This window comes from Ambystoma mexicanum, chromosome 1q (assembly GCF_040938575.1).
Source record: "Ambystoma mexicanum isolate Mex_15411 chromosome 1q, UKY_AmexF1_1, whole genome shotgun sequence".
Classification (NCBI taxonomy): domain Eukaryota; kingdom Metazoa; phylum Chordata; class Amphibia; order Caudata; family Ambystomatidae; genus Ambystoma; species Ambystoma mexicanum.
The window spans coordinates 1,470,739,311-1,470,766,516 of NC_090922.1; the positions used below are offsets into that span (position 1 = coordinate 1,470,739,311).

General features: G+C 48.4%; 1 protein-coding gene across 3 annotated transcripts in view; it reads right to left on the reverse strand.

Moving 5' to 3' along the window:
- Positions 1-27,206, reverse strand: part of TESK2 (testis associated actin remodelling kinase 2) — an 864,966-nt gene that overhangs the window by 42,432 nt on the left and 795,328 nt on the right. The window lies entirely within an intron of this gene.

Here is a 27,206-nt window from a genome sequence, read left to right on the forward strand (position 1 = left end):
TTTTTGGATTAATGGAGTTCAAATAATGCTAGTCTCGCAAGTGCTGCACAATTTAAGAAATTACTATATAATTAATTTCCAAATATACAAAACATGAATTTCACATAGTTGCATTACATATAAGCAAAAACATGGACAGAACAGGGTGCAACATTTTCATATGCCACTTTCTCGAGATAACCAACTCTTGGCAAGTAAGAAACGGTGTGCTGTATGTATAGAATTGAGGAAAGTATGTTTTTATGGCTGGCTAGTAATTTACTTGCAACATGAACATTTTACCCCTGGGCCAGATTGAAAGAAAGGAGGCATGTCAGCGATGGAAAGTTGTCAGGGGGGCCGGGAGGCAACCTTAGGGGCAACGCACATGTCTTGGAATCAACGCAACATAGAGCAATCCCAGTCCCCCTTTAGAGACTGGTCTCCATTATTATGCACATAATAAAAGATTAATTGATTTTAAAAAGTTATATCTGTACCAGTTTGGGTGGAAGAAACTTGAGAAGCTACATAAGAACTAGAAGAGCAACATACTTAAATGGAGGTGATAAGATACTAATAGAGGCAGTTCAAAGGGATAATTGATTGACAGGTGTGGATAGAGTAGATAAAAGGTTCAACCAGTACAGAGCGTACGTGAAATAGGAACCTAAATGATACAGGGAGGCAGTGTAACTGGGGCAGCAAAAGGGAAACAAGAATAGGAACAAGTTCATAAACTAGTCTAAACCTCTTCCTCCAAAGGTCTTTAAGGCTGGCAACCTTCTTCATCTTGCCACTCTCAACTCTCGCTCTGCAGTCAAACACTCCTCTGACATCTGCCACCTCCTTGAAGAACTAGACCTTTAGGTCCTTGGTCTTACTGAGACATGGTTCAGGCCAGCTCCCTCACGAGCTTTGACACTCTCCTCCCGGATGGCTACTAGTTCCTCTCTGCACCCAGATCCTCCCGGTCCGGTGGGGGAAAGACCTGATCTTTTCTGCCTCTATCATTCCCACTCAGACCTACTCCTCTTTTGAATGCCTTGACTGTAGGCTGGCTCGCTCTCTCTCCTATCCATTCTCTTACTGTGGCTACCATTTACCGGCCTTCTGGTCAAATCACTTAATTTCTCTGAGTGGGCGGACCTCTCCTCCTCCTACTCGGTGACCTCAATATCCATTTAGACCCTCCTTGTTCCTCCTCTGTACTCTTCCGTGACCTCCGACTCCCTCTCCCTGTCCATCCCCCCTCTGGCCTGACTCACTCTGCAGGGCTCACACTTGATGTCTTGATCTCCTCTGACCTCCCCCTCTCCATCCCTCTGACCACTCCTCTCTCCTGGAGTGATCACTCCCTCCTCTCCTCTAATCTCTCACTCTTCCCCACAAGCAAAACCTACCCCAACACTGCCACCTACCTTCTCAGACATCCGGTCCATGAAGTGTGTGTCAGTTGAGGCTTTCGTCGCCACCTTCTCGCCCCCTCCACCTCTGGCTGTCTCACATCCTGACACAGCCCTGTCTCTGCTCTACTCTTCAATTTCTGATACTCTTGATGCTCTTGCCCCAGTCATGAGCATCCATTTGAAGGCCAAAGCCAAGTGCAATTCCTGGTATGACCTAGCTACGTAAATGTAGAGCGGCCGAGAGGAAATGGAGGGCTTCTTGTTCATCCTCTGACAAACAAGCGTGTTGCCTGCTCCACAGGCAATACCAACTCTGTCCTCACCAAGAAGAGAGTCCACATTCAAGCTCGTGTCTCTGCGGCATCCAACTCCTCGGCCGAACTCTTTAAACTCTGCAAGGAGCTGGCCAACTCTGCTGCAGTCACTACCCCTCCTGTTGCCTCCCAGGCTCTTAACAGTGCCCTTGCCTCTCACTATCTCCAAAACCCAGGACATCCTGTCCACCCTCCCCACCTCTCTCTCTGTGCTTGCTGACCCTCCTTCGGCCACCCGCCCACCCTCCAGTTCTTTCCTCTTTTCTCCATTGATGAGGTCGCTAGACAAGGCCTTTCTATGAAAGCCTCGTCAAAATATGGTTCATCCCTGTTCCTCTAAAACCATCAAGGACCACATTGACACCCTCGCTCCGCCCCTTGCCGATTTTTGCAACCATTCCTTTGCCTCAGGATCCTTCCCCTCCCCTCTGAAGCACTCCCTTGTGCATCCTCTTCTCAAGAAACCCACAGCTGATACTTCTTGTTCGGCTAACTATCGCCCAATTTCCATTACTCCCTTTCTGGGCAAACTCCTGGAAAAGTTGGCCATCTCTCAGCTTAACCTTCATTCCAATTCTGTTGGCTGTCTCCATGACCACCGGTCTGGCTTCAGAACTGCCAGAAGCACGGAAACTGCTCTCCTGAACATCGGTGGAGATCAGCTCTCCAACCTTGACTCTAACATTACCTCTGTCCTCATCCTCCTTGATCTATCTTCTGCCTTCGCCACTGTCAACCTTACCATCCTGCTCAACTGTCTGTGATAACCTGGGTATCAAATATCAGGCTCTGGCCTGGCTGACCTCTTTCCTCTCTGATCGACCCTCCCAGGTCCAACTTCGGTCCTTCCTATCATCTATCTTCCTCTCTACCTGTGGTGTTCCCCAGGGGTCTAACCTCTCACCCTGGCTTTTCAACCAATACCTGGCAACTCTCACCCACTGCATTGCCATTTTCTGCTCAAATTTCCAGTGCTACGCTGACAACTCATTTTCAGATTGCCCTCGGCCACCTCCTCTCCCTCTCTCATCTCCGATTGCCTAACTGCCATTCAAGATTGGTGTTCCGCCAATGATCTTTGTCTGAATGCTAGCAAGACGGAGATCCTCCTCATCAGCACACCTTCACCATCCTTTCCCCTCACTCTCTGCCCGGCCTCCCTTGGTCTTACTTTTACCCCCACCTGCGAGGCCAAGAACCTCAGGGTTATCTTTGACTCCACACTTTCCTTCTCCGCCCACATCTGAGGTCTCTAAAAAGTCAACTTCCTACTGCACCTCCTCAGAGGTACTCTGCCTTTCCTCTACTTCCCCCAGAAGCCCATGGTCTCCCAAGCTCTGGTTCTCTCTAGGTTGGACTATTGTAACAACCTCTTTCTAAATCTACCTGCCTCTACTCTCCCCCCTTTGCAACTAATCCAGAACAGGACTGCGAGACTTGTCCTCGGCCTCAAGCCCTGGGATCATATCTCTCCAGCTCTGAAATCTCTCCATTGGCTCCCAGTGGTTGAAAGGATTAAATTCAAAACTCTGCATTGTCCACAAGGCTTTCTGGGGCCTGGGTCCAAAATACCTTCAGCTATCCCTCTACAAATACCGCCCCTCTCGAGCTCTTCGCTCCTCTACCTCTAACTCCCTCAGGGTCAGTCGTTTTTCAAAGAAACAAGCTGGGGATAGATCTCTGTCTTCGGCTGGGGCCTCCCTCTGGAACAGCCTCCCTGCCACTCTAAAACTTGAGAACCATCTACAGTTCTGGAAGCACCTCAAGACCTTCTTTGCTTCTGCCTTCGCTCCCCCTCTCCCCTGCTGATCTGTTCTCGCAGGGGGGGCTCTACGCCGTGGCCGGCTGGTGGGCGCCTGGACCTCCTGACCGGCTCTCCTCTCTGGTTTGGGGGTGCGGCGCTGCGGCGGCCGACCCTGCTGGTCCGCCGGTCGCCCTGCCCTGGGGGGCCTGCTGGGCCATGCCCTGTTGTTGCGGCGGCCGCCGCTGCCGATCCCGGAAAACTTCCTTGTCCCGTTTCTGCCCCCGCGGGTCCACCCGGATGGCTCGCCCACCTCCCCCTGATTTGCTCTCCTGACTCAAGTTGGTCCGGCTGCGGGGCATGACTCGGCGCTGCCCGCCTGGCTTCTCGTGGCGGAGGCCCAGGGGGCCCTGAACTCTCTCGTACTTCACCATTGAGAGCAACTTACCATTCTCCAGCCAAGGCGCCAAGAAAGACCCATGATCCTGCAATGATAAACTTGTCAATGTAGTCATCTCCCTGTGGTTTGAGTTAAACATCTGCTTTGGCCAGAGACATTGGGGCTGGGCCCTTGTTAGCCGGATTGCATTGGCCCAGCCTTACACTATACCCTGGTACTTGGGAATCTCCTCACACGCTGCGCCTCCTTCTCCGCGGGGCTTGGTGAGTTCGTTCTTGGCATTCCCCCCCCGCTTGGCCCCGCGTCGCCGCCCGGGGGGTGATGGTCCCTGGCCCCTGAGCTCCCCCATATTTGCGTTAAATCATCTGCCCCTGTGATTGGCGCTAGTCCTGGAGGCCCGGACCCCGGTACGGGTGCCTGTGGTGTCAGTGTGTACGCGGGTCTCTACGGGTTGCAGCCTTATCATACTAGCTGATGTTCTCCACCTGTGGCTAAGGTCTTGACACAACAGCCGGGAGCTTGGGACCCCCGTACCCTCCCTGCAGTAACACTCACCCGGTGGGCTCGCCCACGTAAACTACCGAACTGCTGTCGGGCTGCGCCTCCCTTCTGGATAGGGACGCGGCCCGACCCACGTTTGCCTGGCCTATTGGGGTGTTCCCAGCTCCAGATCTACAGACCCCGTTGTTGCTTCCTCCCACGCAGGGGCCCCCCTCTATCTTTGCGGGTGCGGACACCCGCTCACCTGGTGGCACTAATCTTGGTTCCGTCATCACCATGACCAAGGGGGCTGGAGCTGGTAAGAAACAAAGTTCGCTCAACATGTTTGCGAAAACCCCATCCAAGGCTCCCCCCGATCCGCCTGAGGAGACACCCAGGGTTTCGACGCCCTCAACCTCGGATGACTCACAGAGGATGCTGGAGTACATGAAGGAGGGATTTACCGCACTGCACACCAAGTTGGACGACATGAGTAGCACCATCTCGTCTATTAAAGCCCATATGGAAAGAACGGACGGCCGTGTCGCCGAGGTCGAGACCAGGGTGGGTGTCGCGGAGGATGACCTGGTATCACTGCGGGCAGCGGTATCTACACTCACTAACCGTGTCTCAGCGGTGGAGAGAAAGAATGATGACCTAGAATCTCGCTCTAGGCGCAACAACCTGCGTATCATTGGCGTTCCGGAGGATAATGTCAAAGAGCCCATGGAGGACTATGTTGAGCGTATCCTTTTAACTGTACTGGACGCCCCGCAGCTCTCCTCACACTTTTCGGTCGAAAGGGCACATCGTTCTCTCACCGCTAAGCCTAAGCCGGGCGCGCCTCCCCGACCCATCATTGCCAGGATCCTAAACTTTCGGGATCGAGACGCATTGCTTCGTGCAGCCAAAGCCAAGGGTGAGCTGCGCTTTGGCCCGGCAAGAATCCATCTGTACCCCGACTTCTCGGTCACTGTTCAACAGGAACGTAGAACCTTCCTCGCTGTAAAAAAGAGACTTCGCGACCTGGGGGTCAAATACTCCATGCTCTTCCCGGCGAAATTAAGGATTGAACACATGAATCAGACCACCTTCTTCACCATCCCGGAGGAAGCATCGAAATTCATTGATGAACACTTTCCCGGTTGATGACTGTCTCCGCTCCTATAGTATGGGGCACCCCGTGGTGGCCCCTCAGCACATCACGCTCGCAGCAGGGGGTTCATCACCACCAGGTCCCCTATGATATTCATGACCTCAGCTAACTCTTGATCACCGGTTCTGCTCTTGCTGTCTACAGTGCCCCCCCCGGGGGTCCATCATTTGCATATAAACGACTCTGTTGTGCTCGGGCGTCTTGGCCCCTGCCTGACCCCCGGCACGCAAACTCTGGCACTGTTAACCACGAGCAACTGGACTCGGCTGCCTGGTCCTTGGTTCTGCTCTGATCACGAGGGATCTTCGGCTCGCCTCGGTCTGGATGCCGGGGACCCTTGACTGTTGCATTTACCCTTATTTGCTGTCTGACCTGTTCGCTTACACGGCACTTTAGACCTTAAGCCGTTCCTATCCTGTCATTCTGTAGCCATACGGCTCCCTTATATACTACCACTAAGTTTTGTTACCTACTACTATTGCACTGTGTATTATCCTTATGCTCTCCCCGGTTTTTCAGCTTGACATCGCTAGGCTGACTTGCAGCCCCCCAGGCGCAGATGCCTAGTATTTTGGTGGTGTTGTTGTCAATGGGTTTGGGTTTCTTCCCTCGAGTTCTGGGAGGGATGAGGGTGGGGGGAATGGGGGGAGGGGTAGTTACTGTTGAAAATGACTTGGCAACCACTAGGGGCACCACATGCTGTACAGCACCACATCACACACTCACGACTGGAGATCCCTCCACGTCTGGATCCGTGGAGTTTCTCTCTTTTGATAACGCACTACTAGTATTGTATCAATATTCCCAATTAAATGGCAAGTGAAGCCTTGACGTTCATGAGCTGGAACGTTCGTGGTTTAGGCAATCATAAAAAAATGCGCCAGATACAATTATACGCAGAACGCCACGGGGTCAAAATTCTCTGCATACAAGAAACCCATGCCCGCTCCGAACAATGTGACCGGTTCGCAAAACAGTGGGGCTCCCAAAGATATTATACTAACTATTCTACCCAGAGCCGTGGCACACTCACCCTAATACACAGAAGTTTGAAATTTGTGTGCAATCACTCACGTATAGACCCCCTTGGCAGATATGTCCTGCTTGTTGGCACACTACAGTGTCAAGAGGTGGCCATCCTAAACATCTACGGTCCCAACGTTGACGATCCAGACTTCTATTCGCACCTAGCCTCGCTTCTGGAGGGATTTCCCCTGATCCCGATCATATGGGGAGGAGACTTTAATACTATACTGGATGTCACCCTAGACAGAACGGGCACGCGGCCTCGCCAACTCTCCAAAGCAGCCTGTACTATACTTACTATTCTCCCGCATCTGACACTGGTTGATTCCTGGCGGTTAATAAACCCTGATGCCCGCGAATACACATACTATTCCACAGTCCACGACTCCCACTCCAGAATAGATAGATGGCTCATCACTGACAGGTTGGTCAGGTCACTGTCTCACCAGGGTATCCTCCCCAGAACACCATCTGATCATTCGCCTGTCGTCATCTCGCTGGAATGGGGTCCTGACGCCAATAGACCCAGGCAGTGGAGGCTAGGCTCACGCACGCTCCTTGACCAGACCTTTGTGGCTGAACTCGAATCGTCCATTGAGGAGTTCTTTGAACTCAACACTGGATCGGTAACAACTCACTCCATGCTCTGGGAATCATTCAAGGCATACACGAGGGGTGTGGCTATCTCCAAGGGAAGCGGCATTCTTAAAAGGATCCGCGCGGACATCTCCGTTAGTGAATCAACCCTTGCTGGTCTTGAGGCTCAATACGTTCTTAACCACTCTTCAAGCACTCTTTCGGCCCTGGGTTCGGAATTAGATAACTTTCGTGCCCTTGCAGAGCGTGAAGTCAAATTCCTAGATTCCCCATGTTTGGCGAGAAATACGGCGAAGGTGAACGCCCTGGCCGTATGCTAGCCAGGCTGCTCCGTCGCGAACTCGGTGCCCCCAATATCCCGCCCATAGCAAGATCGGACGGCTCCATGGCTCTGTCCCCGCAAGACATCAACTCCGAATTTCTTGCATTCTACACATCTTTATACTCCGAGACCAATGACCCCCCCATTTCGGAAATAGATTCCTTCCTAGACTCTCTCCCACTCTCCGTTTTATCTTCCGAAGCTGGTGCTTCTCTGGAGAGACCAATCACGTCTGAGGAGATCACCGAAGCTATTGAATCACTAGCGTCTGGCAAGGCCCCCCCCCGGCCCGGATGGATTGCCCATTGAATTCTATAAGAAATACAAGTCTCTACTGGTCCCGCACATGTTGGGCCTTTGGGAGGAATCCTGCGAAAAGGGTATACTCCCCCCCTCTCTCCGGGAGGCAGTGATAACGGTTCTTCCCAAACCTGGCAAGCCCCCATCCAAGTGCAGCTCATACCGCCCCCTATCGTTGATTAACAGCGATGTAAAAATTTACGCTAAACTGTTAGCCAACCGTCTAGCCCCTATTCTGCCTCACATTATTCATCCTGACCAGGCTGGGTTTGTCCCAGGAAGGTCCACATCCTTAAATTTGAGAAGACTCTTCAATGTGATTAGCAGGGTCAGCCCCACCACCCAGGCGGTGGCGGCCACACTGGATATGCAGAAGGCCTTCAGTCTCTTGGAAATACCTGTGGCGAGTCCTTGTGAAATGTAAGTTTGGTCATAATTTGCAATCTTGGGTTAAGCTACTTTACACCTCCCCTTCAGCTAGAGTCCGCACTGAGGACAGATGCTCCGCCCCTTTCCAGATAGCTAGAGGTACGCGCCAGGGATGTCCTTTCTCTCCACTAATTTTTGCCATCAAACCATTTGCTGACATGATTCGCCAGGCACATGCCCATAGGGGATTACACACGGCCGGTCAGTCTGACATAGTTTCTCTGTACGCAGATGATGCTCTGCTGTATATTCGTTCACCAGACATCAACCTTGCTCCTATCCTGGCTGACGTCGCCAGATTCGGTGACATATCGGGATTAAAAGTGAACTGTTCCAAATCTACACTGTTCCCGCTTACTGATTGTACGTATCCTCCCCCGGATCTGCTGGGTTTCTCCTGGTCTCAATCTAGTTTCACATACTTGGGGGTTGAGGTGTCCCGCTCCATAATAAGACTGCGCATGGACAACTACTCGAATTATCTAACGGCCCTGACCGGCAAGACGTCTAGTTGGAACAAGCTTCCCATTTCATTAGCAGGTAGGATCAGCATCCTTAAAATGGTAGTATTACCCCAACTCCTATATCGATTCACCAATCTACCTGTATGGCCTGGCGATATATTCTTTAAGTCACTACGTCATATTACAAATTCCTTCCTTTGGCACTCAGGTGCGGTTAGGCTTAAACTTTCTACGCTTACCACCCCGAAAGAATTTGGGGGGTTTGGCGCTCCGGATTTCTTAAGGTATTGGGTGGTGGCTCAATCACAATTTGCCTCCCATTGGTTTAATACCACCGATCCCCCCCCGCATGTCCGACTCGAGAGGCTATCTGCTGCTGACCGAGTGCTGGGTTCCCTCATTCTTAAACCTATACCAGCTGACTCCGACTCGACAGATCCAGTGACATGCACCTCCTTAGCGCTCACTAAACTCTGGACCCTGGTTACCACACCACGGCCATTCCATGGAGACCTACCGCTTTGGAATTTTCTCCCGGATGTCTCACCTATCCCGCCATCCACTGTGACCCGCTGGGCGGAAGCTGGCTTTCTGTCGCTCCGCAATATATACGAACAAGGCAACTTCGTCGAGTGGGCGGACCTCCCCCCATCCCTCAAGCGCCGGCCCACTGCCTGGCTACAATTTTCCTCCCTTCGCAGAAATCTCAAGTTCAGATTCCCTGATTTTCCCGCAATACCGCCTGATGACTCCATGGTTGCGGAACTCTGCTCATACCTATCCTTTAGGGGTAAAGTGTCGAGACTATATGCATTGTTGCAATCTAGAGCAGTTCCGGCCTTTACCAAGCTGAGGCACAGCTGGGAGGTTGACCTCGAGGTGGAGATCAGTGACGAGAGGTGGTCTCGAATGTGTGCTCGCACTCAAGATGTCTCCTATAACTCAAAATTCAAGCTTATAAAGTTTAAGATTCTCCACAGATACCATCACACACCTAAGAGACTGCACCGCATGTTCCCAGATTCCCCCTCCAATTGCCCCAGATGCGGCATGGAACAAGCAACCTACATCCATATGCTTTGGCACTGCCCACTCCTATCGCAATTCTGGATCGAGATTTGCTCGACGTTATCAGACATGCTGGAACACCCCATTCCCCCTACCCCACTACATTGTCTCTCATGAATTCCCCCAGCTGGGCAGGAAGGCCAGGAGGCTGGCGGGTCTCTGTATGCTGCTGGCAGTCCGCTGCATTCTGTTATGCTGGCTCCGTGCCAGACCACCTATATATTCACAATGGCTTAGATCAGTTACGTGGGCTCATGACACTGAGGAAACCTGGAGTGCAATGCAACATCCGCACTGCCGCCCAATAGATGTCTGGCAGAGCTTCCGTGATTACATGGCCTCCTTGCCTTCTCCTTCATGTACAGCTGGTGTCTCTCCGAAAAATGTATAATGAAGTGTTTAACATGCTCATCTGTACGTCTGATTGTCTCATATGCTGATATTTAGTTGGATCTATGAGTTCCCGCTCCATGGCCCCACAGTTGAACAGTCGTGGGTTGTTGTTGATGAATCTATATGTATACTTACTTTTGGTGTCTTAGCTGCCATGTGGCCGCCCCTTGCCCTGTTTTCTCAAGTGTGTTGTCAAGTCAAACAATAAAAACAAGTTTTAAAAAAAGAAAGATGCCAAGACCATGTCATTTGTTCACTGGTGTATTGGGTATTATGTACAGAGTGCAAACTACATGGGAACAGGGGATTTAAATACAAATAAAACATAACATTACAATAGTCAAGATTGTCACATACAGATATATATTTACTCTTAACTGAGGGTGTCAGGCACCATCCTTGGGCCTTGGCGTCAATGTCTAGGTACATTCAGGCAGTTCTCTTGGGGCGTTTTGAAGTTCTTTTAGAGAATTTGTCAGCTAGATATTTAGGGGCAGAATTAGCTAGACACCTATGCGTGAGAGTTAGGGATTTGAAGTAAATTCTGTCTTTGACTGCTAGCCAGTTGGTACTGTGTCTGACAGCTGAAATGTGCAGAGTTTTAGGCATGTTGAACACTGTTCTTAACGCGTTATTCTGTAGGGTTTGGAGTTTAGTTATGTTGTAATTACTTGATCCTAGATATCGGGCATTGCAATAGTCTAGTTCTGCTAGAATTAAAGCTCTAGCGCCAGTGTGGTACAACTGGCTGTAGAGAGGAAGGGCTTACAAGCGTTAATTTACAAGTGTATGACATGGCTGATGTGGCATTGACCCGTCTCTTTAGGTTTAGGGCTGAGTCGAGGTAGAAGCCCATGGTTTTCACCTCACTGGAAAGTTTGATATTGTTGCCATCAATGTTGAAAGATTTAAACTGATTACTTTGGTTTTTTAGTTTTACTGAAGATCCGACTAGGAGAAGCTCCGTCTTCTCTTCGTTCAGGCAGAGGCCACGGGTGGTCATCCATGCCTGGATAATCAGATATATTTTATTGAGGGTAGAGTCGGTTTCGTAGTCGCCGGTAATGGGTATGGGAATTTGAGTGTCATCTGCATAGTTAGTGTAGGTGACACCCAGATTATCAAGATCATCAAAGAGGGGCTTGGTAAATATGTTCTACAAAGTTGGCGAAACACAGGACCTTTGTGGCACTCCACAGGTGGTGGGTATGGGTTCGGCTGACGTGTTAGGTGAAAAGACTCCTGTAGTATGGTTATCCAGAAATGACTGAATCCAAGCTGTGGCTTCATTGGAGAAGTGTGCAGCAGGGGTTAGATGGTTACATAGGACCTTGTGGACAACTAGGTCGAATGCGGCAGAGATCTAAAAGGAGGAGGAGAGCCAGTTTCCCATTGTCCTTTAAGATGTCCATTTGATTTTTTAAATCAATGAAGGCAGATTCTGTTCCATGTTTAGATCTGAAACCAGATTGTCGCAGACCAAGGAGATTATTGGTTTCTAGATAGGACTGTATCTGGAGGTAGGCAGCTCTAGCTAGTATTTTAAGAAGGAAGGGGACAGTAGTTATGGTCTGTAAGTTGGGATCTAGGTTGGTATATTTTTGTTGGAGCGGGAGTACCCACGCGTCTTTTAGGTTAGCAGGAACGGAGCATGAATGACAAGTTTATCAGGGAAGTGATAGATAACAGGCGCTAGTTCTCTGGCGGCCTCTTTGATAACAGGTGCAGGGCAAGGGTCCCTCGGACATCTCGATGGTTTCAGTGAAGATATTATTTCTGTTACTTCCTTGATGGTGACGGGGGCGAATTTGAAGCGGTTGCTGTATTTCTCCGGAGTAGATAAGACTTTGGTGCAGGTAAGTCCTTGGCTATGTTAAGTTTTATATATTCTATTTTCTTTTTAAATTGGGAAAACTTCGTCTGCTAGTGCAGTTTGGATATTAGTGCACCAAGTCTTGTCCTTGATGCAGGTTTCTGATTGGGGGTAGGTGACTCTAGCTCTTTTAGAATGAACAGTTCTTTGGTGTTAGAGCTTGTTGCTGTTGATCCTGTCATTGAAAGTCTTTGGGTTGGAGTATTAATCTTCTTGAATTTTTTAGATATTAGGGCCAGTTTTTTCTTGTGATCATCCGAGGGTTGGTTTCCCAAAGGGTTTCTGCCCTTGTTTTCTCATTGCTTAAGGCTTTGCGGTTGGGGGTAAACCAGGAGTTGAGATGTGTTAGGGGTTTCTCATTGCACATTTTTTTTTTCGTTTTCTTTTTTTTTTTTTAACTCTTTTTATTACTGAAGGTCAACACAGATTAAACTCATTGCACCCGCATACGTCGGTACATACAGTTCAATAATTGTCAAAGGCATAGATCAGAAATCAAACAGTTTACACAGGCATTTCCTCATCAGAGGCCATTTCACATAAGTACATTCTGAACGGGGCCCATATGTCCTTGGGGCGACATCTCGTTGTCACAGTCATAGTGTATTGTTCCTCACATTTGTTTGTGTAGGCCAGAGCGCGAATAAAATGTTCAGTTTTTGGCAGAGAGGTACTTGTCCAACATCTCAGTATGCACCGTTTGGCCACAGCACATGCTACATTGAATAGTCGTCTTATCTTTTCACCTTGTTTGCCTATATCTCCGAACAAATATTTCGGTGGATGCATGTCAGCAGGGATTTGTGTAATGTCTTCAAGTATCTCCGCCACTTCTCTCCAGAATGCAGCCACTGGGGGGCACTCCCAATACATGTGATATGTTCCCGCTTGGCTAGCCTTGCATTTAGGGCAATCCCCCGAGTGAGTCGTTGAGAACTTGGCCATTTTTGCAGGAGTGTAGTGCAGTCTATTTAAGATCTTGAACTGAATAAGTCTGAGCCCTGCGTTCATGGATACAGCTTTGGTAAGCATACAGTATTTCGCCCATTTTTCTTCCGGGATATTCAAGTTCAGATCTTCCTCCCATTTGGCTTTTACCTGGTTTGTGGTGGGTGCATGTAGTTGTACCAGTGCATAAAGTTTGGATACTCCCAGCCCTGTACCAGATGTGGCGGCTTGTATGCAGGGATGGGATGGTGGCTCGTCCGGGAAGAGTGGCCAGCGTGCACTGAATGCAGATTTCATCCTGTGGTATTCAAGTGTTTTGGTTGCCCCCCCCTCCTAATGCCTCCCTGAGTTCCTCGAGCGTTACGAATCTGCCATTCAGGAACATATCCCGCATCTGGATCCCAGTGTCTTTGTATCGTCTTATCCAATGTGGGTGGTATGCCGGGATATTTCCAAAGGGGTACATCTGGGTCATATGGGTTATCAATCTGCAGTTTTTTATATAATGCCTTCCATGCACGCTCCGACTGGATCGAAGGGACAAGGATCTTTGTATTGAGAATGAAATATTATAGAACGGAGGTCTATGGGATGCGCTGCAAACTTTTCAAGCCATATATGGGGTGATCTATCCTCTGGGTCATACCAATGTGCTGCAAGATAGTATAGCTCGAAATCCGGCGCGGTTAGCCCCCCTGTACAATAAGGTTCAGTGAGCTTTTCCCATTTCATTCTAGGGGTTTTCCCGTCCCACACAAAGGAGACCACCATTGATCTTATTTTCTCAAAAAAGGTTTTGCCTGGCCAGATTGGTATATTAGTAAATACATATAATAATTTAGGGAGCACGACCATTTTTAGGATCGCAACCCTGCCATTTAGGGGTATGGGTAGTTTGGCCCACGTTTGCAATTTTGCCTTCAACGTCTGCATTATCGTTTCATAGTTGTCTGCAAAGAGTGTTTTTTTGTCTCGAGACACTAGCACGCCTAAATATCGGATGTGTCCGGTTGCCCACTTAAGGTTTCCAGTGGATCCCGGGCATGTGGTTTGAGGTGTCAGTGGAAGTATTTTGGATTTTTCGTTATTTATTTTATATCCCGAGTATTTAGCAAATTCATTTATATCTTGCATTACAGGCGCCAGGTTAGTCTCAGGGTTCCTAAGGTATAATAAAGTATCATCCGCATATAAAGAGATCGATTGAGGCGGGCCGGACATTCTTATTCCTTTATCCCTGTGTTTTAGCCTAATCATTATGGCCATTGTTACAATAGTCAGTGCAAACAATATTGGTGAGAATGGACACCCCTGCCTGGTACCTCTGCCCAGTGCAAAGAACTCAGAGACCACAGTGTTTGTAAGGACCCTCGCCCCGTTTTTTTTGTACAGCAATTTGACATAACTAATTAAATTGGGACCCATTCCAAATCTTCCCAATACTTCAAATAGGTACACCCAGGACACTGAATCAAATGCTTTCTCGGCGTCCAGTGACACCGCCACAGCTTGGGCCTCTGGGTCGATCTGTGCCATTATTGCAAATAGTCTGCGCAAATTGAATGCAGTGGATCTTGTAGGGATGAATCCGTTCTGATCCGGATGGATCAGTGCCGGCATGCTTGGTAATAGTCTATTTGCCAGGACTTTGGCGAAAATGTTAGTGTCGACGTTAATGAGTGATAATGGTCTGTAAAATGACATATCCTGTGGGGGACGGCGGGGCTTCAGTAATACTGTTATTACAGCTTCTTGCATGGATCCGGGGAGCTCCCCAAGTTCCAGCGCTTCCTCCCATACTTTTAGCAAAATTGGGGCAAGTTCCTTTTCAAATTCTTTGTATAGTTGCACCCCTAGCCCATCAGAACCCGGGGCCTTTCCCGAATGCAATGCTTTTATGGCTTCTATGATTTCCTCCTCCGTGATTGGGCTTTCGAGGGCCAGTTTTGTGTCTGGTGGGAGGATCGGGAATTCCAGGTTATTCAAGTATGCCTGTATTTCTGGTACCGTTTTCTCGTCTGCATTTGAGTATAGTTTCTGGTAAAATTTCAGGAATTCAAGATTAATGGATCTACCCCCGGTCACCATTCCACTCTCCGTGCTTTCAATACATGTTAGAGTGTGTTGGCGATCCGCCCTAATGTTGGCCAGAACTTTTCCCCGCCTTGTTCCCCCCACCCGTATCTACGAGCCCTGGCTGTGGCTGCTATGTATTGCAGTTCTCTCGTGGCCAGCTTATTAAATTCCTTCAGGAGATGATTTATTTCAGCTAACCTATCCTTATTTCAGGTCTCGCTATAAGAGTTCTCTAATTGCCGGAGTCGCATTTCTGTTTCAGTTAGTTCCTGTCTCACTGCTTTAAGCAGCCCCGAGGATTTGGAGATCAGAGTTCCCCTAACCCAGACCTTGAAAGCCTCCCATACTGTCGAATATTTATCCACTGTTCCCATATTGTTGTTAAAGAATTCTTCCATTTTTTATGTGTAGTGCCTCTGCAACATTAGGTTCTTTGAGTATATGTGTGGGCATTCTCCATCTCTTCTGCAGTTTCGGATCATCCCCAAACATCAAGTCCAGGGATACTGGGGAGTGATCAGATAATGTTCGTGGGTATATTTCACAGCTTTCAAGGCCTCCCAGCATGTCTTCCGACACCCACCAATAATCTATACGAGATTCTGAGTCATGTATGCTCGAATAGTATGTGTACTCCTTCGCATCCGGATGCAGTTCCCTCCAGGCATCCCGTAGCATCAGCTGTGGCATAATCTGATCTAGGTCTATAGATGCTTTGGACCGCACCCGCTTGGCTTTGGAAGATCTGTCCAGATTTGGGTCTAGTATTAAATTGAAATCTCCTCCCCAGACAATACTAGTAGTATCAAGTGTAATCAGTAATTCCAATATACTGAGAAAAAAGTCTGGGTCGTCTATATTGGGGCCAGAGGTGTTGACCAATGTGATTGATTTCCCCGCAACCTCCCCCCAGATCAGTACATATCTCCCCAGGGGGTCTTCTTTATGACCTTTGGTCTGGAATCCCAGTGATGGATGTAGTATGGTTATGACTCCTCGTGCCTGTGTGGAATATTCTGTGTGGTATCTTTGCTTGCCCCATGCGGCCAGTATACTTGTGTTGCTGAGGCCCTGTGTATGTGTCTCCTGTAACATGACTATGTGGGGTGAGTGTCTATTAATGTAAGTTCCTATTTTCCTAGTTTTGGAGGGTTTGTTCAGTCCCCTGACGTTCCACGACAGCAGTCTGATTTTCATCCCTTTGCTATTGTCAGTGCCACCCGCCATCGTATCTGTTCACCATTACATTGTTATCCAAATACTATTCAACATGCATGGCGCAATTATCTGTTCGACCCTCAACAAAACAACTTTTCAACAAAAAGGTCCATTTTCTCCCCTTCCTCCCCACCCCCCAGCCCCCATCATCCGCCCCAACTGGATGATTTAACCTTACAAACTGTTGGAGATCTCCTGGGGTTGTCATGTTGTCGCTGTGTGGCCGCCCGGTCGAGCTCGCAGTCCGACTTCCACATTTTCCTGTGGCGCACCACCGTTCATTTTGTTTCATTCCTGTTCCGTCTCTGTGGCAGGCATATGCTTTGGTTCCCCCTGCATCAGGGTATCATCGGTCCGCCTCGGGGCGAGGTCTGCCATTTTGATCCTGGCTCCGGCCTACCGGGGGAAGAGGTATATGTGACTCGATATAGGCCATTGCAGCCGCCGGATTTTCAAAAAAGTGTGCTCTCCCTCCGTGCTGAATACGCATTTTGCCAGGGAATATTAATGCATACTGGACCTGACGTGCTCGTAAAAGTTTTTTCACTGGTTCGTAGGATCGTCGGTTGGCCTGAACACCTGCCGAAAAATCAAAGTATATATGGATACGGTCCTCCTCATAATGTAGCGTGCCATGCTCACGGGCTTTTTTTAAGAATCGCATCTCTGTCTCTGTAATTTAGGAGGCGCGCTATGATCGTGCGGGGTGGCGCCCCTGGTTTTGGTGTCGGAGCCAGTGTGCGATGTGCCCTTTCTATCAGAAAGTGTTCCGAAAAAGTTTCAGGTCCAAAGGGGGTCTGTAAGAGAGCTTCTACTTCTTGTTCCATAGCTCCCTTGCTGAATTTTTCGGATACCCCGACAATTCTTATGTTATTTCTTCTTGAACGAGATTCTCGCATTTAGACTGTATCCGGAGAAAGTCGTTTTTTAATTGCGTTATGTCTTGAGCATGGCTTGCAATAGTGTCTTGTTGTTACTGATTCTGCCTTCGGCCTCTGTTATTCTGGAGCTTTCTTTATCCACTCTTGCCTTCAATGACCCAATAGTTGAGACAATGTCATCCAGTTTCACGTTTATCGCAAGGAAGCCATTTTGTACAATTGTGGTTAACTTGGTCGACCTCACTTACAGCTTCAGTTCCGACGTTAGGGGCAGCGGATGTGTCCGCCATCGACTCCGTCCCTTGGCTGTTGGTGAACGAGTCCATTGGGCCCCTTTTCCTAGCCCCCGCTCCTTTCGTCGGTTTATCAGGCATTAGTGCTGTCCTCGTGACCAGGGCCAGCAGTCTCCACTGCACCGTCTCCTCCCCGAAGCACTCACAATACGTTGCTTAATGACGGGTTCGGTACGTGTCGCTTGGGTTACTGTGCCGTCTACACTTCTCACCCGTTCCTGCCGTACCTTCGCTCTTATTCTTCCCGCCACAGACACGGTGGTCGCCTCAGCTTGTGGGAAGCGGCCTTTGGTTCATTCGCTTGTCGGCGTCGGACCTCTATGGTCTGCCGGCTAGAGCGTCTGCGGTTGCTTCCAATATCTGCGTGGATCTGAGAGGCGGCCCACGTCCCCTACTCTCACCGCCAACAGTTGCATGCGCTCTATTTCTGTCCTACAATAGCGTTTTTCTTCCGGATTTCTGCCGCTGAGTGCAGGATTGTTCAGCTGCAGCCTCCACTCTTCAAAATCCTCCGCGGGGTGCTCCTAGTTAGGATTGTTTTATTAAGGATGTTTGTCGGAACGGAGCTTGCGCTCTAGGCGGCCATCTTGTATTGCGCTCAACAGCACCCCCCGGACAGTGTCCTCTTTGCACATTTTTAAAGGTGCAATTTTATCGATGGCTGTTTTGATAGTATTAATCAAGAGTTCAACAAGCACATGGGGTCAGAGCTAGGTGTGAGGTTGGTAATGGGTTGGAGTAATGGTAGGAGACTATCCCACTGTTATATTACGTTTGTTTCTCGTGAAGATAGGTGGGGCTATGGGGTTCATGGTGGCTTGAGACTTGACAGGTAGGGTGAAGGAGATTATGTGATGGTCGGTCCATGCACATTGTTCATTAGAGATGCTTTTGGTGTCACAATTAAGGCAGGCAAAGCCAGTCTAATGTCCTTCCTTTATTGTGGGTAGGGAGGACGATACGTGTGTGAGACCCAGTTCCGTGATGGTATTAGCCAAGGTTAGGGCACTGTTGTCATTAAGGTCATTAAGACCCAAGTTGAAATCTCCTAGTATTATGATCTGCGAGTTAGGTTTGATGTTAGAGGAGAGCAGGAAGGCGATATCTTCCTCAAAGGTCAAGATAGGACCGGGGGGCCAATATACAAGGTGTAATGCTATGGTACGTGTAGGTGAGAGTGGCAGTTTAACTGTGAGGAGTTCTCCGGAGGGGAAGGAGAGAGGAGGACATGCTCCCAGTCCCAGTGTAGTTCTGGCAATAAAAGCTAGGCCTCCAACTTGGGAGGTTTCTCTGTCTAGCCTTATTATAGTGTAGTTGTCAGGTAATGCTTATGACAAAAATGGCCTGATTCAGCATGCATCCAAGTTTCGGTTACGGCAAGGAAGTTGTAGTTGGTTAGCAACCAAAAGATCTGCAATGTCGAGTGCGTGGGCTGTTATAGACCAAGCGTTTACCAGTGCCCCTTTGATGAAAGGGGAGTTGGGTTGGCTAGGCAGCGAGGAGATCGGATGATGGCAAGTGTTAGAATTAGTGATGACCTTAGAGTTCTGCTTGGTTCTCTTTTTCGGTCCCGGGAGGAGGTATTGGTTGTTGATGTAGGATGGAAGTTGGGAGGCGATGTTGAGTCTTGAACCAAGCCTGAGGTTTCTAAGGCTGGTGGAGCAAGATTGGTTGGGGTGGGTCTAGTAGCAAAATGTTGAATCCATTGGGAAGGGGAAAGTGGGCAGTAGTGACAGACTATTGTTTTTGTCCTCAGTATAGGATTAGTAGAGTGTAGTAGGCATGGTGGCAGGAATGTCGTGGGTTTGATAGTCTCTGCCTGAGGTAATACTGTGCTCATAGTGAGCGTGATCCTGGACTTATGGTGGGGTGGCATCCTAATAAAGGTGGATGTGTTCTGGGGCAGTGTGTTGTCTAGGTTTATGATGGTAAGTGTTATTACTAGAACAAGTAAGGTCCTGAAAATATAATGTTTGTGTAATTTAGTGGTTTGCAAAGAGTACATGACTAATGAATGCAGTAACCAAGTTCCCTACGCACACTATGGACCAGTTAGCACTATCAACAAAACAGTATACGATAGAAGCATCACAGAACAGCTTGTCAATGTTTGCTATGGGTTAGTAATTAGCAGAAATCAATAGAAGTACAGTACAAGGTGGAAATGGCACAGTGAAACTAAGTTAACTGAAGCAGGTTAACACTGAGAACACTATGGTCTGGAATTTAAAGGCTGCAGCACAATATGCCACTTTCAGAGAAGCCAATGTGCTCAGAGAACTTTGGCTGTTATGCGTCACCCAATGAAACTTTGTAACCGGGTGAATTTAAAAAAATCAAGGATGTTAAAACTGGCGGAATAAAGCATTTTCAATGAAGGACCTATGAGAAGTGGACCTAATGCCCAGAGTCAAAAAGTCCATTCCCTATTCTTTTTTTTTTAAAGACTTTATTTATTCATTTTATCAATACTTACTCAATTATAGCGTGCAACAATAGAGGTACAGAATTGCTTGGGATGCATAAATGAACAAAACTGGAGACAAACCCACAGACCGTTTCGTTGTTTCCCCTCTTGTCCATCAGACCCCTTCCAATTCAAAATCTTCTGACTGCACAGTTCTAAATTAATGAAAAATGGCGTAGCATTTGCGGCTTAAAAGAGCACGCTAGGTTCTTTCCACAGAATTCATGTCGGTAGGAGCCATATAGTAACATGTTTGGTTAGACTGTCCTGGCTCACTGTCCTTGATTTTTCAAAGCTGCTACATCCCACACCTTATATCACCAGGCATTTACCAGGGGCACCCTTCCAATTCTTAGCCAGGGCAATGCATGCCGCCAATAGCATCCGAGAGATTAGAGCTGCTCATGACAGACAGATTCCACTGGTTTCCCCAGGAGGACCACACCCAGCTCCAGCGGCAGAGACGCGCCTGTTATATCCACCAATGAGGGTCACCACCACTCGCCAAAAAACCTGTGCCTTCTCACCCGACCACTACATGTAGAAATAATCCCCATTCTGGTCACATCCAACAAAGTGGGGAGAATGAAGTTGGAAACTCGTGGAGCCAGGTGGGGAACAAGTACCATCAGTATAGCACCTTGTAGGCATTTTCTTTGAAAGGATATATGATATGGCATGTGTAACGCGCCTATACAGAAATGTTTCAAGGCGCGGCGAGGCAAGGAGGGAGGAACAGAGGGAGGACAGACATCGATCTTACTAGGCCAGTGACATTGAAATTGGCTAAGTGCAGGGGAGGGGGAGGAGGCAGTGCTGTACATGGGATCAAAACAATAAGAAATGCAGCCAAAAACTGCAGACAGTAAGTGTCCAAAAGTGCAGGTAGAGGGACTGTAGGGTAACAGATACAGACCCAAGTGCAAGGGTTGCCAGGAGGCAGTGCAGGTGTCTAAATGGGCGGGCAGGGACCTGGACCCGAAATCAGAGGGTATTTAGGAGACCAGTGCAGCATCAGCCAGAAAATCAGCAGGGGAGAGGAAGACAGAAGAAAGGAAGAAGGTCTTGAGGTGCTTCCGGAACCAGAGATGGTTCTCCACCAGTTGGAGGTAGGATGAGCAAAGAGCTCGAGTAGGAAGGTATTTACGAAGAGAGAGTTGGAGGTATTGAGGTCCAAAGCCCCAGAAATCCTTGGGGACAATGCAGAGGGGGTCTTGAACTTAATCCTTGCAGCCACTGGGAGCCAATGCAGAGAATTCAGTGGAGGAGAGATACGATCCCTGGGCTTGAAGCGTAGGACAAGTCTTGCAGTCCTGTTCTGGATGAGTTGCAGAGAGTAGATGCAGGCAGATTTAGAAAGAGGCTGTTGCAGTAGTCCAGCCTAGAGAGAACCAGAGCTCTAGAGATAGTGAGCTTCTGGGGGAAAGAGAGGAAAGGAAGAATACCTCTGAAGAGGTGCAGTTGGTAGTTTGACTTCTTAGAGACGTCAGAGATGTGAGGAGAAAAGGAACGTGTGGAGTCGAAGATGACCCTGAAGTTCTGAGCCTCACAGGTGGGCACAGGAAGAGGGCCAAGGGAGGTCGGCCAGAGTGACAGGAAAGGAGGGTGCAGGTATGCCGATGAGAATTTCAGTCTTGTTGACATTAAGGCAGAGATCGTTGGCAGCGCACCATTCCTGGAGAGCAGACAGTCAGAGAAGAGAGAAGGAGAAGAGGTGGAAGAGGAGAGCCTGAAAACGAGCTGAGTGTTATCCGCATAGCACTGAAAGTTGGAGCAGAGAGCAGCAATGCAGTGGGCGAGAGGTTCCAGGTATTGGTTGAACAGCCAGGGAGAGAGGTTAGACCCCTGGGGGAACACCACAGGTAGAGAGTGAGATAGAGGAAAGGAAGGACCCAAGTTGGACCTGGAAGGGTCGATCAGAGAGGAACGAGGTCCACAAGGCCAGGACCTGATCGGTGATACTCAGGTTATCATTGAAACAATTGAGCAGGATAGCATGGTTGACTGTGTCAAAGGCAGAAGAGAGATTGAGTAAGAGGAGGACAGAGGGGAGATTAGAATCAAGATTAGAGAGCAGGTCTTCACGGATGTTCAGGAGAGTAGTTTCCGTGCTTCTCCTGCTCTGAAGCCAGACTGATGGTCATGGAGACAACCAACAGATTCAGTGTGAACAGTAAGCTGGGTGATGGCCATCTTTTCCAGGAATTTGTCCAGGAAGGGAGTGATGGATAGTTAGCGGGGCAGAAGGGGTCGGCTGAGAAGAGGGTGCACAAGAGTGCTTCAGGGGGGGAAGGGAAGGCTCCAGTGGCGAAGGAGTGGTTACAGACGTCAGCCAGGGCAGGTGCGAAGGTGTCAATGTGGTTCTTGATGGTTTTGGAAGAAGAGGGAAGAACCTGTTTTCACAAGAATTTCATAGATCAGACTTGTCTAGAAAGCTCATCAGGCGAGAACAGAGGAAGGGAAGAGAAAGAGGGAGGAGAGGTGGCCACAGGGGGGGCAGAGGTAGGAGAGTGAGTAGAGGGAGAAGGAGAGGACGAGAGGGTGAACAGGAGGTCCTAAGTTTTAGAGATGAAATGGGAAGCCAGGGCCCTGCAGAGGGTCTGGGAGGGGACAAGAGGTAGAGACTGCAGCAGGATTGGCCAGCTCCTTGCAGATTTTAAAGAGCTTGGCCGAGTTATTGGATTCCGCAGAGATGCAGGCTTGGATGTGGGCTCTCTTCTTAGTGCGGACAGAGCTAGTATTGCCTGTGGAGCAGGCCAGTTTGTCAGAGGATGCGCAAGAAACTAGCCATTTCCGCTCAGCCACCCTGCACTTGCGTTTAAGTGCGACTAGGTCAGAGTTTTACCAGTAGTTTCACTTGGCTTTGGGCTTCCAGCGGATCCTCATGACGGGGCAAGAACATCAATAGTATCAGAGATAGAAGAGTGGAGCATTGAAAGGGCTGTGTTAGGATGTGTGTCAGCCAGAGGAGGAGGGGGGGGGGGGAGAAAGTGGCGGTGAAAGCCTCAACTGATGCATGCTTCATGGGTCAGATGACTGAGAAGGTAGATGGCAGTGCTGGAGTTGGCTTGGCCTGAGGGGTAAAGAGGGAGAGATGGGATGAAATGAGAAAGTGATCACTCTAGGAGAGAGGAGTGGTGAGGGGGATAGAGAAGGGGAGGTCTGAGGAGATCAGAACATCCAGAGTGTGCCCTGCATAGTGAGTTGGGCCAGAGGGCAGAATAGAAAGAGTTGCAGATGTCACAAAAGAGTCCTGGAGGAGGGACAGGAAGCATCCAGGTGGATGTTAAAGTCTCCAAGAAGGAGGAGTTGAGTGGTCAAGGCCCGGAGGGAGGAGGCGAGGTCTGCCCACTCAGAGGAAGGAGGTGATCTGACCAGGTGGCCGATAGATAGAATGAGAATGGGAATAAAATGCGAGTGGCATTAATCCTGAGAGATCTCTAGCAGGTCATTACCATTCTGAAGAAGTTGGGACCAAAACCAAACCTCTATAGAGTTAGCCAAATAAACCCCAATGTCTACCCTATCAAGTTCCTTGTTGGCGTGAAACACCAGCAAGGTCATCAGCATCAGGGTAGCATACTTTCTCCCCCAGTTCTATAGCATCAATAGCACGTTTTATGATATCCTGTGCGCATCGACCAACTATGAACCATGTTTGGTCGGGGTGAATTGGGGCAGGCAGGCACCTCATAAGGCACTATCATAATTTTGCATCATTGTTGAGAAGAGAGATTGGGCGGTACGAGCAACACTGTGTGGCGTCTGTTCGGTTTGAGTAGTAGTGAGAATCACCTATAAACTGGAGACCCGAGAAACAAATGGAACAAGGAGAAAAGGGGAGCCAACAACTGCACCTTAAACGCCTTGAATGATCATGTAAAACCGTCCGGTCCACGGTCATCCTGGTTCTGGAGGACGTTGATGGCTCGCTCCACCTCTTCTGACATTACAGGGCCTTTCAGTGAGGCATGCTGCTCCTCCGACAACTCTGGGAGCGTGGCCGAACTATCAGAGTAGCATGTCATAGTACTCGGCGAAGGTCACAAACTTTTCCTGCTCTGAAAATACAAGGGTCGCATTCCTATCCCCGATCGCCGCAACGTCATTTTGAGCTGTCTGTTTATTCAATTTGTAGGCCTAAATTCTGTTAGCCTTATTTGATTGAAAATAGTAAATCTGGTTCGTGCGAAGTAGAGAGTTGGTGGTCTCGGAGATCATAAAGCTTTTCCAAATGTCATTTTCCTGCTTTGCAAAAGCAGATTTACATGTGTTCATTTTTCTCATGCTAATATCACAAAATGCGGTTTCTGCCGCACACAGTTTCCTGTGCATTAACTTTCTGAAAGGCTTTTAAAGATATGGTCAGTTTCTGGACACAGTTATGCTGCAATTAGTTTCTTGGTAATTGACACGAGGCAAGAGAGCCACAATAGCTTTCCTTTTAAGTAATTTGCGTGTGCTGGTTTAAATGTAAATCCTAGACGTGCGGACTGAAACTGAATTCTTTGCTCTTCATGGACTTTTTTTACTGAAAACCATGCCGTTCTGGGAGGGATGGCCGTATTTTATGACAATCAAATGAAATACACATGCAGGGCTGTGTTTTAATAGAGCACAACTGTGTGAGGTTTAAAAGGAAAGAAGGCACAAGTGTGATGCCGTCTTGAATGTAGGTCATTTTCTTCTGCAGTCTTGAGTCTTTAATTGACATTACAGGAATATAGAGCCATTCTGAATTTAGGTTATTTTCTCTGGTTTCACGTGAAGAACAAAATGCAGCCATTCTTGGGGTGGCTGTGTTCAAATCTCGCCACACATGTGCTAAGCAGACAAAAACACAGCCGTTTTTGGGTGAATGCTGAAATGCTGTTTCGTGATGAAGGGAATTTCTGCTTGGGCTGGTAAATGTACCCCACAAGAGCAGTCTGCCCTTTGCGAAGGCTGCCAGGGTCCGGAAAAAGGGATGGCAAGTACTTGTGTAGATTGTCGTTGGAAAGGTATAATGTGCTCAAGGTCATTGGGATTCTCCCCAACCAAACCTTCAACAGGAATCGCCCCTCCGGGTCCCTGAGAATGCACCCCAAGAGAAACAGACTTCCTTGGCAATCAGAATAGCCCTCCCACTTTATCCCGGGCAAGGCAAAATACTGACTAGGATAGGACATGAACCTCATCCTGAAGCATGGCTATTGCGAGGTTGGGCGTCTGAAGCCTACTCAGCATCGTCCTCCGTTTAACCAGGGAATTCAAGCCCTGAACGCTGAGGGAAGCTAGCCTATTATACCGTTCAATCCACGTCATGGCAGAACTAAAAAAATCACAACCCAAATTCCCTGCGTATTGTCAATCCTTTCTAGCACATCTAAGCAGGCAAACAAATACACATGAGTAAACAAACACCCCCCCACAGTTTCCCTGAAACAAAACCCCCAGCATCTCTCCCGTATTTCCCCCCTACCCCCAAAAAAGCAGCCTTCCATCCCCTCCAGGCCGTGTAGAGGCAAAGGCCAGGAACGTACCTGGCTGGGACCTTAACCTTAGTCTACCGCTTCTCCAGAAAGAGTCAATGACACCCAAATCATGTCAGATGAACCGAGGGAACCCCTTGAAATGAAGATCAGAGAGGTGGGAACTGTTGGGAAGGAACCAGGGTCCTCCCGAACCCCCACAAGCTTTAGAGTTAGGCGAGACATCTTCAAGGCACTATAACAGACTAGGGGGAGGAGGGGCACTAGGAGTGTCTCTTATGCAAGCATAATCACATACACAGACATAGGCAAGCATTGAAGGTAGTTATGTCTACAGTAGGATACATAGGCACAATTAACTGTTAGTTGGATAGATTCGTAATGTGAGATCTAGATAGGGCATGAGAGGACCGGCGGTAGTGGTAGTTGAGGAAATAGCCTGCAGCTGCTGAGTATGCAGAAAGAATGGACTCCCTCAAAGTCACAGGAGAACGGATGCCCATGCCTTGCAAAAGGCTTGATTAGTGAGGATCCAAACTCCCCATCCTCCACAGGAGGAATGCGACCTGTGGGATCGTAAATAGACAACAGGCTCTTAGCGTGCGGTTTTCCTCACTATGACCGAAGCACGTACTAACTCACCATGTGTCCACTGCCCGTCAAGGGTCCATGGGGTTAAACACAAGGCAATGGGAAGTGGGTTGGTTTATTAATTTGTATTGCGCGTCAGTCCCAGAGGTATCAGGGCTTAGTGTTACAGGAAGACTCTCAGCTTAGGTTACACAGGACATGTATAAAGTTCAAAGGTCAAGAAATACAGTTACATATCATGTAAGAGGAATAAGAAGTAAAGAAGAGGAGCACTATACAAGCATCTTAATAGCAAATCTCAGATATCTATTTACACTTAGAGAGGGTGACACAGGCCTTTCCTGCTTCCCATCCTTCTGGATGGTAATTAGCCTTCTTAGGAGAGGAGAACGTGATCACTCTGGGAGAGAGGATTGTTGAGATTTGGTGAACGAAAAGTGGAAGTTCTTGTGTGACTCACTATTGAGCCTAGAGCTAGCATGGTTCCTAAGGCTACAAGATTAGGAACAATGGTAAACCTATTGCTACCAGGATCAGTGGGTCCCGTGTATCACTAGGCTATAAAGGTCACAGTGTGCACAACAGTGTAGTGACAATATGAAGATTTTGCCTATAAGGGTTGCTAGGTGGGCATGTACTTCGTTCAGGTAAGTTTAGGCTGTATTCAAGTTTACTAGGAGTAGGAGCAATAAGATACTATAATATAATATGGTACGCTCCTCATGTCTTGGATGGGCAGTGAAGTATCCTAGACAGCATTCAATGTAATAAATAAAATACAGTACACTCCTCATAACTTAGAAGGGCAATGAAATATCCTAAGCAGCATTCAATTCAAATACAGTACAGTACGCTCCTCGTAATCATGTGTTTAAACAGGGCCCGCCTTTGTTGTGTGGCAAAGTGCATAATGGGACAAAGTCTAATCTAATTTGGGGAGGAAACTACAGACTCAGATAACGTGAGCAAGACGAGTGGAATGTGGATAGAATGGATGAAATATGTTTGTACATGGATAACAATATTTTTGGAGTTTTCCTTGGGCTAGGTCTCAACGTTGGTAAAAGCCTGTAGAGCTGCAATGTGTTATTACATAGTTCGCAAAATGGAGACCAGCATGAGCGGCAATGTGTTTTTGCATAGCTAGCAAACAGTAGACCAGCATGCCCTGACAAAACCAGCGACAACGAAGAAAGAAGGCTTTGAAGTATCCCTATTATGGAAGGAGGACAGATTGGGCTGAAGTCATAATCCGACTCTCCTTATGGGCAGCAGTAGAATTATTTCCGGCCTATCCAATCGGTCATGCG